This window comes from Adiantum capillus-veneris, chromosome 20, assembly GCF_014529385.1.
Source record: "Adiantum capillus-veneris isolate H3 chromosome 20, ASM1452938v2, whole genome shotgun sequence".
NCBI classification, from domain to species: domain Eukaryota; kingdom Viridiplantae; phylum Streptophyta; class Polypodiopsida; order Polypodiales; family Pteridaceae; genus Adiantum; species Adiantum capillus-veneris.
This window is the reverse complement of record NC_140950.1, coordinates 141,751,559-141,764,234: the sequence shown is the minus strand read 5'-3', so window position 1 is coordinate 141,764,234 and position 12,676 is coordinate 141,751,559.

Below are 12,676 nucleotides of genomic sequence, written 5' to 3'. Positions count from 1 at the left end.
TAGCTTGCTTATCATGTGTACATTACTCTAATGTGTGCAAATATGAATTTGTACAAGTGTTCATATGCCCAAGGTTGTAGAAGGTGTTCTCGACTCTTTGATTAGAAAAATGAGGAGTATGATGATCAAAACATGCCCAATGGTGCCCAAACTTGGTGTAGAGGCTATGTGTGCCATGATATAAAAATTTGGATACCCAAAATGCTGATAGAACCTCTCCATGATAGGTTTAGACATTATATGCGTATGATGTCTAAACCTTTCCATGATAGGTTTAGACATCATATGTGTATGATGTCTTTTCTTTTAAAAAAATTGACATGTGAGCATGGGAATAAGATGTGTATGATTGGTGCATGCCTTGTGTCAAGTTTCTATGAGTTTGGAGAATTCTTCCTATGGATAATTCCATATTTGTCTCAAAGACTCCAACTTAGCGGTTTTTGGCTAAATGGTGACTTGATGTGGTCCAATTTACATGAGACTTGGTAGGTGAGATGTATGATGCATGGTGAAGAGGCTGATGTGAAAAAAATAATGTTTGCATGTATTAAAGTGCCAGCCAAACATCATACGCATATGATGTTTAGAATGAAAAAATTAGGTTTTGATGCATGGGGAAGATGTGTGCCAGTGTCCTAAGCCCTAATTGCTAATTTTCAACTTAAAAAGTCAGATATTTAGTATAGAAACTTTCTCTTTGGCATTTCAGGCTCAGAAATGGATTTTTGCATTTGGGGATGAATTTCCACAATGATTTGTTTTTAGCTTGATCACCCAAGCTTGAACCCCTTTGGCCTTACAGATACCATTTTTTGGCGATTTGCCGCTCAAATTGTGTCTTTTTGTGAGGAGATGGTCGGTGATGATTTTCCTTGGTGTTTCACCATATGTTTTGGTTGTCGATGGTATGTCGATGATGCTCGTACAGTTTGGTGGCAAACGGACGTACCGCTTGGCTGTGGGAACCAAATGATGCTTTGCGTATCCAAAGCCTAGCTCGATGTTTTGACCTACTTCTAGTAGTTCCAGATTGACTTATGCAGGATCCAAGAAGTTAGGGTTTTTCTAGCTAACCTAAACCAGCATAGGAGGACATAGATGTGCTCATCTAGCCTAGGGTTAACCCCCTATCAAGTATTTTAGCTATTGGGTTAGTGGTTATTGAGTTAAAATGCCGCTTTGGTCTCTTCCTGACGATGCCACATTGCCCCTTTCGTGAGCTTTTCACGCTGAAGTTAATATAGAACAAGAAAAGTACATGGTAATGAGCCTACCTCTCATGTTTGGCGCCGATCAATGTCCCATGTGCATCGTACAAAGCTATAGAAGATCCACGTGCTCTAGGTCTCTCAAGCTCTTTCTAACTGTGAATAGTGAAAATGAGGTAATAAGTGGGGCCCAAAACATCTCATATCGAGGTCCCAAGGACACTTGCCACAAAATTTGACATGTGCTCCTATCTTGTCGTGAAATGCACTTTAGGCTCAAAAATATCTCCATTTGGACTCGTTTGCCCCATTTTTGAAAAAATTGCCATTTTGCCCAAAAACTGGTCAGATTGGGCTTTACGCAATTTTTTCCATAATTGCACCCATGCTTCACCATATGATGCCCTTGACTTACTAATCACTCATGTATTTTTCTTTTGTCATTTTTGTCTCCATCTCACTTGATTTTTATAATTTTCTTTGTTTTCTCTAGATAATTAACAAAAATAACTAAATTAATCCAAAAATATCAATAAATAAAAATAAATAACAAACAACACAATAAACCGCTATATAGTCATTCATAAAAGTTTTGGGCGGATTGCTCCATTTTTCTCAATTTTTGTGCGTAAAAAATTATTATTTTTACATACATACACACGCATCTAGAGGCTCATTTCTGGCGTTTGCCCTCATATCTCTGTAGAATCACATTAGATAAGGGCATATATACCTGGCTTGCACCCAAAAAAAAAAAGCAATCAAACGCAACAAAATCCAAAAACATAGAAAACAGTGCCCTTTTAGTACTTTCTAAGTCTGTCGAGTTCACATTGAGAATGCCTCCCCCCCTCCTAGTCAGAGTCTTCTCGGATGACGGTGTATTTCCCTAGGATATGTGCTGTGCATGGGTATCAATATGTGCTAATGCAGGCCATGTGACGCAGCCTTATATGTATACTCGATCAATGCATGGGAAAAATTAATGTTGTCCGAGAGGAGGGTATAAGCAATTTTCTTATTGGAATTCGATGTTGAGGTTTCTTGTTATGTCAGCACCAATAAGAGAGCAGTGAAATAATAATCATTCTAATTGTGCCACTCATTGTTTGATTGACAATGGATGCCTTTGTACTTCTGGTCCATGTTGCCGCTTTTGTCCACATATGTCATTTTTGTTGGCCTTTGTTTAAGTATCCAAAACTGAGTTTGTTTTTTCTCTGCTTTCTTGGGTACCTAATTTTTCTTCACATTTTGTCTTTGGGCATATGGCTTTGGGGTTTGTTTGAAAGGAAGTTCCTAGTTCTGTCACTTTGGAATCCAGATTTGCGCTCATCTTTTACTTTCTTGCCCCATTCTATTGAAATCATCCCCATAGGATAGTAAATTGACTATCTTTTGGTATCATTTCAACCTCAAAATGATATGCATCAGGGATGTCATCATCTACTCTTTTTAGAGCTTCTCCATTTGGAAATCTCAAAAGATGATCTGCTCGTAGATAATTCTTTCTTTTTTTTAACCACGATAGTAAAATCAAACTCTAGCAATATGATAAACCATCATACAATTGTTCCAATATTGCAGGGATTGTTTACGAGGTATAAGAGGGCTTGATGATCGGTGAAAAACACAAACTTGTTTGCAAGGAGATAATGCCAAAATTTCTTAACAAGCATATATCATTCCCAACCCTTCTCTCTACGTGTGTAGTTATTTTCAGCACTATTGCCTGCTTGAATAGCAGTCTGGGAAATCCATATTTTCTTCTCTTGGATGGGCCAAGATGCATCCAATTGCAAATGTCGAAGCATCAATATGAACATGAAAGATCTTCTCTCAATCTGGTGCTTTCAATACTGGAGCAAATATGAGTGATTTCTTCAATTTTTCAAATGATTCCTCACACTCATTCATCCACACAAAGGCTATTACAAGTCTGTACAGGGGTTGGCAATGGCTGCATAAATGTGTATAAACCTCCTATAGCAACCCCAATGTCCAGTAAAGCATTGTATTTACTTTGTGTTGTTTGGCATAGGCATCTCTACAATTACTTTTATCTTGTCTAAATCAGTAGATATGTCGTTCTCCAAGACAATATGTCCCCGCACTTTTTTGGATTAAGACAAATCCTATAAGTCTTGCACTTCTTGAATACTTTTTTGAGGTACTTTGTATGTTCACCTCTCAAGAGAGAGTGTACACATAAGTCATCCATGTATATTTCCAAGAATATCCTCAAGTATTTCTTATAGACATGTACCATCAATCTCTAAAAGGTTGTTGGGGCATTGGTCATGCCAAATGGCATTACCCTAAACGTATATTTCCCATTCCGTGGTAAACGTTGTCTTGTATAGATCTTCAGGAGCAATTGTGAGTTGGTTATATCCTAAGAACCCATCTAAGAAGGAGTATGCCCACTTACCTGCCACTCGTTCCAGGATATGGTCAGTAATAGGTAAGGGATAATTAGCCCTTATCATGGTGGCATTAACCTTCTTTAGATTGTCACACACTTGTAGTTTACCATTCTTCTTAGGCACTACCACAATGGGAGATACCCAGTCGGTTTTCTCTATCTCATAGATGAACTCAGCCTCCTGTAATTATCAATCTTCTCCTTAATGCGCTTAGCACACATATCATTGTACGTGTAAGGTCTCTGTCGACTAGGATTTGCATCGGTCTTTAAAGGGATTGTGTGTTGGCATATCATAGGATCTACTCCTTTTAGATCTTTATATGATTGCAGCAAACATGTCCTTGTACTCCTTGAGAAGACTTATGAGCTTCTCATTTTCTTCTAGATTTAGATATGTTGCTATGTAGGCTGGTTGTGGCTCTTCTTCGGGTCCTATCAAGTCTATCTTATTTGCATCCTTGAGCCCATCGTAGGACTCCTTGTTTTTATTCTCTGGAAGAGGTGGGGTCATCACTACCTTCCGATCTTGAATAGTGAACTTTCTATAGTGGGATGACACACTCATTTTGTCCTCATTTTTAATATCTTCTCCTTCCTCACTTTCTACTTCCATTATACATACTTCCCTGAGATTTTTCTCAAGCTCTCGATACTTCTTCTTTCTCTCCACCTTGGTCTATTTAGTTTCTCTAAACTCATTTAATCCTGGTTCTTTTTTTTTTAAATTTTGTTTCAAATTTTGACTTTCTGGTTTGTTTTTGGAGGTCTCTTATGCTCTCTTTTGTTTTTGGATCTCAATTTTTAGAGAACCTTCCAAATATCTTGTCCTTGACACAATCTTCAGCCTTTACAAGCATCATAAACTATTTTTATTCCTTATTCTAGGCATAGGGTTCTCTCTTGGTTTGTTTTCAGCTCTCTTTTTCTTGTAGCGTTGTTGACGATTAATTTTTTGATTTGGAAAATTGTAAAATTGGACACATGCTATTTTTCCTTCTTGTTCACTCGGGTTGTCAGAGCATTCATTATTTGCATCATCTGCTCTCTCAAAATGCTCTGTGGAGTCATAAAACGTCTTTTCTTTTTCGGCACTCACCAGTTGATCATTGCTGGGTTTTTCCGGGACTAATTTCTCATCATTCCCATTTACTATATTGACCATATAGAATGGAACCACGTTATAACCGTCCTTGTCATAGAATTTTGTTGTGGGCCCATCCCAAATAGCACACACATCTAGGGTTTCTAAAATATAAGTCCATTCCACTGGCTCTAGAGCTTCTTCAAGAAATAATTTAAGAATGTATCCCTTATCTTCAATAGCTCTTTTTAGAATACACTCTTCTCGTTTCAAACTCCGACATTCATAGCTACAGGTCTTGTGTTCAATTGATGTTTTTTCAGTTCTCGGATCCCTTCTGAATCAATGATGTTGGATCTTTTATCCCAAACTTCTCCAATCATTTTCCAATAGTTGCCCACATGTTTGGTCTTATTCACATAAGCTCTGCTAGCGTAATAGTACACATCACAGGCGTAGACAATATGTCCATCAATCTTCTAGAGTCCATAGCCTTTCTTGATGAGAGTCTTTGTGATGGCACCACCTTCACATCTGATTTCTCTTCATACTGTCACATGTAAGAGGGTAAGGTTCTCAAAGATTGAGGTTGAGTCTCTAAAGATCATAATGATCCTCTATCCCCCAATATGAGCGAATAACCTAATTTGCTTGAGATCCTGCCTCGAACTCCTCAATAGGTGGAAGAAAGACATCCCTTCCCTTACGAGTTTGGATAACTCTCTGGCTCAATTCGTTTGCCTCATTTGCTTCTCGTATTGTCTCCAAAGATCGTCTAAGCCCTCATCCTCTATGTAGGCCTTTGGTATCATAGGATGGAAGCCCTCACATGCCAAATATGTGGTTTTCATCACTATCCTTGGCTTTTCTTATTCAATCGTGGGATTCTTGATTGTTCCTTCAATTTCATGCCTCAGTGGAATTATCGGTGTTGGAGTTGGAACTTCTATCCAACTCTTTGGCTTGCTTATCAGTGGCTCTAGCAAATCTTGGGTAGTTTGGATCATTTTTTGACACATCTCCAACCTTTGCTTTTTTAACTCAATGCAAGCATACGTCATCCATTTTTGTTCCTGGTTTTGATTAGTTTAAAGCCGTGCTTCGTAGGCTTTCATAAGTGTGTGTAGAGGTTCATTCACCTTTTCAACTAGTACTGATCCTCTTGAGCTTGCACTTTTTGGTCTTTTTCTCATTAGGTTCTTTGGTCTCTAGGATTTTCATCTCAAGATTAGTTTGACTCTCTAGTCTCTCTAGCCTGTCCCTAGTTTGTTTTAACTCCTCTGCTAGGGCTGTTTGTTCACGTTCCTTCCTAGCTTTCACGCGTGGCTTCCTAGCCTTCCAGGTGTTTTGTTGATTTTTTCATTCATAACTAGGCGCATCTGTTTTGGGTTCCTCAATTATTGGTTCTTCGCTTTCTTTTCGAGCTTGCATCCTTGTAACAACTTGTATAGGTATCACCGTTTCATTTCCAGAACTACTACTTGTGATGGCATTGTCCTCAGTATATTTAACGTTGTTTTTAGTGTTTTATTTGGTTTTTTGGGACAATTACTGATCAAATGAGTAATACTGCAATCTAGACAATATACATTCACTCTAATGATCATTGTATGAGGTCAGTCTTTCATAAGGTAGTCACCACCACACTCGTAGCACGGTCCTAAAGGCTGGTGTGGCACTCCTGGAGCTGCTCTCTGTTGATAGGCATGCCTTTGTCCTGCTAACCCACCAACAATGTGCGTTCATCCAAACTGTATTTACCTTCTCCTACAGCATGAGCTGTTGTTGGTGGTCAACATTCCCAATCATGCTCCAAGGTTCTGGTGCTTTCGGCTCTTCGAGTGGATAGAATGTTGAACTAGCCTTGTATTCACTTGAATCTTCGTAATACACAGGCACAATTACTAATTCATGTTCCTTCGATTCCTCTATAGTGGGTGCATACCTAATGCCCCTAGTCTTGTTCCTAGCAAAGGTGGTTGTTGCCCCAAAACTAGATGTGGCCAATCAACCCCTACTGATCCTGACAAATTCCCTACTATGTACCTAGGCATTGGTGGTACCTGAGGAGGTGCTACTTGGGCTGCTGGGGCATATTGTCACTCTCTCACATATCCCTTGTTATAGTAACACTCTTTTGTAGCATGATTTGTCCATTTGTGCTCAATGGCACACCACGTAGGTTGCTTAGCCTGTGGCTTAGCAAATAGGCTTATCCTTTTAAGCATTTCCTCTTAATAAGTCTCCCTTGATTTATCATTACCTCGCACTTTTGTGCCAACTTCGTAGACGTAGGTCCGCTATGCTGTGATGACGAGTTATCGTCTAAATCCTTGTAGTCACCTTCCTTGTTGACATCACAATTGTCTACTAGGTATAGATCCTCCTTGATCAACTCGTTTAGAGTTGAGCTCTTCTTCATATGCAAATCCTTCTGAAGATCCGCATTTCTCAGTCCTTGGATAAATATCAACATGAGTCGGGATTGAGTTGGTAACTCTTCCACAGCGCATAATTTTATGTAGCATTTCAACCTTAAGGCTTCTTTTCTCTCTCTCTCTCTCTCTCTCTCTCTCTCTCTCTCTCTCTCTCTCTCTCTCTCTCTCTCTCTCTCTCATATGCAAATCCTTCTGAAGATCCGCATTTCTTAGTCCTTGGATAAATATCAACATGAGTCGGGATTGAGTTGGTAACTCTTCCACAACGCATAATTTTATGTAGCATTTCAACCTTAAGGCTGCTTTTTAAACGGATTCTCTCTCTTTCTGCTTGAACTTATGGATTTGTGAGACCGTATTATAAGCTATCCCACTTTGAGACAATTCCTCGATAAACTCAATAAATACCTCCTCCATTGACTCGAAATCTCTACGTTCAACAGAGTCAAACAAGGTGGCCACATCCTCCTCTAGAGTTAACCCAAATCCTGCAAATTGTGTGGGAAAGTCTAGTACTTCCTTAGCCTTAATGACACACACAAAGGCTACCATGTGATCCCTTGGATCCCTATTTTTAGAATATTTCTTGTTAATCTATTTTTGGACTTGAGAAGGTCTGATCCTCCGGTGATCTATCATTCTAAACATAGGATCCTCTATTCCTCCTCTATGAGAACTTTTTGGCCTAGGATATGGTACATGTTCCTCCCCTATTGGTGCTCCTAATCCATAGTTCTTGATTGGTCTAGCAAGTGGTTGTTCCTCTGCTTGGCTCCTTTCTTCTCGTTCTCGCAACAACTAGGAAGTGACTTTATGAGTATAATGTGCAAGTGAGGGTATGCAACTATGACTTGCCTAATCATGCACGTCCTTCTAGAGGCTCACAAAGTGCCAAGATAGATCCTAAGCTATACTAACTAAGACTGATGCTGACATATAGCTATAGCTTGTCCAGATGACTCAAGTGCAATGCTCACGTGACATCCCCCTTTAAAGGTGAGACACAACAACCACACTTCTTCTTGGGGATGCTTTCTCTACTTCTGATTCTGAATTCTTATGATGCTTGTGGATGCATAACCGATGAAAACTCCTCCAAACCGGTGGGTACTGATGTAGGTACTGTTGCGATGTAAATATTAACCATACAAGTTACTAGGTAGCCTTGCTACTACTATCACAGAATATAAGCCTTGATGTTCACTCTGCCTTGAGTGTAAGTACTACCACCCGAATATTCCTATCATGAAAACATTGAGGGTGAAGATAAAAGGTAAGGGTGCTCGGAGGTATTTCCAATGGTTCCATGTCGACTGAAATGGATGCAAGCTACTTGTGAATGCAAATGAAGAAGAAAGTTACGGATCCTTTCTCCAACTTCTTCCATATCCACATACGAGGCAAGCAGATCTTGGTACTCAAGATTTGGATCTTTATATATTTGATGCCGATCCTCGTTCAAAGACATAGCAATGTAGATGGGAGCACGCCCGGTGGGAGTGGCTTATAAGTATGCAACAGAGACACAAGACTTCTTTGAGAAAAAAAATTTGAGATAGGTTCTTTGTGTTCTTGGTTCTTCTTGGGTTCTTGATTCTTCCCTTGAGTTCATGAAGCCGAATCACATCCATAGCTATGGTACCAATGTCAGGTGTAGCGAAAGGATTTAAGATTTTAGCTCAAATCTAGTACTTTGCACAAACATAAGGTTACTTTACTTCAATTGAGAGAACTGAACCGAACATAATAAAAGGAAAACACAGAGAGAGAAGAGAAATGACACCATGTGTCAGGTCCCAACCACCCTGAAGAGCCCCCTTGCTCTGTCGTCAGAGCAAGTTCAAATTGCTACAATGCTAGAAATGATAAATACTATGCTTGATGCTGAATACTGATGCTTCATTTGTGTCAAGCATAGTATTCATCATTTTCACCATTGTGTAAAGCTTATGGTGGATAGACCAATGAGGCATTCATGGTTGCACCATAGCCAATAGATAATTAGGAGTAGATTAGAGAGTGAACTCAATACACAATATGGAATGAAAAATAACTTGCTTGATTGATTGGAATTGTAGAGAGTTTACAAGCTTTGGGTATTGGCCATTTATAGGCGCAATGTGGAGGTGCAATCAATGATTGGGTGGATATGCACCGCAAGTGGAAATGGCAAGGGTAATGTGAGGTACCACAAGTAGCATGCGGCTATCAATTGTGTATCATGTGTATAGGGAATGAGTAGCATGTGTGAGGCTTTGTAGGTTCCATAGAAAAAATGTGACTATGCATCTAATTGGTGCATGTTTGACTTTAAGGGAGTGTTCTCACTGTGAGTGTAAGCTAAGGCTTACCCCAATAAACGCCCCCGTAAGTTGAATCTTACACAATAGAGTATGGATTTTAATTAAGAGTCTAACATGGGTTACATCGACAGGTAACTACATAGGGCTCATAAAGATGAAATCTGACACAAAAACAGTTTAGGTCTTACCTCCAAACTATATGGTTTGGGGTAGTCTCTAAACACTTATAATGCACGTCATCATTTTCTTTTGGGAACTTCATTAGGGCCTTATCTACAATGTTTTATTTTCCTTGCTTTGAGAATCTAGAGGATTCTGATGATCGTGCACATGTGGGTGCACAAGATTTGATATGTGTTATGTGCATGTTCATCATAGAAGCACGCTTTGTATATATGCATGCTAAAGTTGGTGCTTCGGTTATAGGGTGGTCTTACCAATAGATGTTGGCAGTGTCTATAATCCTTTACAATCTCAAGATTAGGTTTAACATGCATAGCAAAATTGATTGCACTTTTCTCTAAGAGCTTTGACGACTTAATTTTTGCATACATTACAATCATTACCAAAAGCTTGAATGTTAGAATGTTTGCGCTTGATTTCCTTGAATAGATTGTGGTTCGATGTCTTTAGTGCTCGATGCCTTGGGTACCTTGAGTGCTTGATGCGCTTGAAGCTTCCTTGATGCCTTTTTTTTTGGGTTCCTTTGTGTTTTAGGTGCTAGGCATTAGTGCCTAAAATGAGAGAAGCTATGAGATCTTGATCAAGGAACATGTTCCATGGGAGCTTGGTCTTGGTTAGGGATTTAATTAATGGCCATGGGGAATTTTAGTGGGCTTGACCACCAAAAAAGGGAAGGCTACAAGGTTGAGGGTTGTACCGATGTCGTGGGAAATAAGCCTTGAGTGAAACAAGATTAAAGTGAGAACACAAGCCTTGAGGAAAAAATCAACCATGGATAAATTCCAATGAGAAAAAAGATTTTACGGGTGGCAACAATTGGCAAGGCGAGTATGGAGCACCAGGTGTTGCAGGTGACGAGGATAGCGACAATGGAGGAGAACAGATAGTGTGAGTGTCGACCGCCAACGGGTTGGGTTCTTAAGCACAGGTGATGATGAGGTTGAATCAGTGAGCAATAAACCTATCACTGAGCACGGGGTAGTAGGTTAGTAAGTTGCAACGCTAGCAACAGGGACATGTGATACACATCAAGCGACGGGGGCTGCCTACGACGGGCAAGTAGCCGAGGCGGAGCAGAGCAACAAATGAATCAATTGTGCGAGCAGGTGACGATGTGGCATATGACGACAAGTGACAAGCACGTGGGCTTCTCTTGGTGATGGCCAGTGGGGTAGGCAGTGGCCCGTGGGAGCAAAAAATACCACAAATTATTTCCAAAAGTCACTCAATGAGGTGAGGTTCCCACCTCATCCAAAAGCATTAAAGGGTTCTTGTCTTCAAGTACACACATACACACACAAATACTCAATCAAGAGCTTAAGCAAAGCAATTTAAGCAAAAAAATTAGAGAAATCAAGCATAACGTAATCAACATGTCATTTCTCAATGCTTAGGCCAAAAATTGCATAGCTTAGTGCGTTTATAAAATTTATAAAGACATCTAAGCACGCGCGCACACACACATTCAATTAATGCTTTCAAGAAAAGTAAAGAGGTTTGGAAAAAGCAAGAAGATCAAAAAATGAAGCACCCACAATCAAGCGAAAGAGAGAGAACAAAAAAAACACACAAAACCTATAGCTCGATCTTATTAATTCTAATTACTTTGTCAAGGAAGTGGCCATGTAGACATACCCAGACCCAAGGAGAGAGACAATTAGGATTGAGTTTAATTGTCCTATACCTAAAGAGCTATGAATCGATTTAGTGCTTAGGAATAGAGAGAACACTAAATTTAGCATAAGAATTCAAACTAGTGCAACTAGGAAATGCTAATTGTGCATCAGCTCTGATACCACATGTAAAGCTTATGGTGCATAGATCAATGAAGCATTCATAGTTGCACCATAGCCAATAGATAATTAGAGGTAGATAAGAGCGTGATCTCAACACAATATGGAATGAAAAATAACATGCTTGATTGATTGGAATTGTCGAGAGTTCACAAGGCTCAACATATGCTACTCCTGAATGACTATCGCCGATAGTTATCACTGGCGTGCCTTGGTGGATACACATATCTTCACTTGTGATACTACAACTGGACTACACCAGCTTGGTCTACCTACCTGAGTAATGCCACACTTATCCAACGACCTCACTCACTAGCGGTTTACACTAGACCGTTGTCTTATCGTTTTTATGCATTGTAGACTTCTTATCCTGTACTAGTGAAGAAAGATAAGAAGGTTTGGCCTCCACTTGTCCACATGCTTTTAGGGTTAGGTGTGCACATGACACCTTAAAGTTGATAATTCTCTCCTTCAATATACCTTGAATCAATCAATAGTATGCTCTTTTTCTACGAGCACAACATGTAACGATCCACATTGGCACAAATGGCTATAGGTAGTGCAAGGGAGTTGAAAACACTAATCTCTCTCTCTCTCTCTCTCTCTCTCTCTCTCTCTCTCTCTCTCACACACACACACACACACACACACAACCATCAAAATTGAGCAATAGACAATGCCCATTGAATATTATCACTTTCGGTGCCTTATTTAGAATACTTTCTCACTTCATTTGTATAGACAATCTTGAATAATTTAATGTTGAACTATGCTGACTAATGACATCAAAGGCCTTTTACTTTTCGTTGATGTTTGACTTACTCTATCTTTGAACTTTATCTGCACTTGGCATGAAATACACTTCATGAATTTCCTTCGTTACTGCACGATCCAATCAAGAAAAAATATTTTTTTCTCTTCCAGCCAAATGACCTTTCCACCATGCATATTTTTATTAAACTATAGTGGCATCCATTGCTACACGCCTATCCTAAGAAGAAGAACAAAGGTGAAAACTTACTTTCCCCCATACATGGTCTTACGATTTTGCGGAGACCTGTGTTTTTGGTAAACAATTCCAAATCATTTCCGAATCTAGAAATTACATTTCAAAAAATGTCACTCTCCCAAGTGACAATTACCCATAGCCATCCACGTTGGCACGGACAGCTACGTAAAATGTCATGGGGTCATGAAAACCCCAAACCTCACGAGCTGATTTCGCATAGCCACTTATTG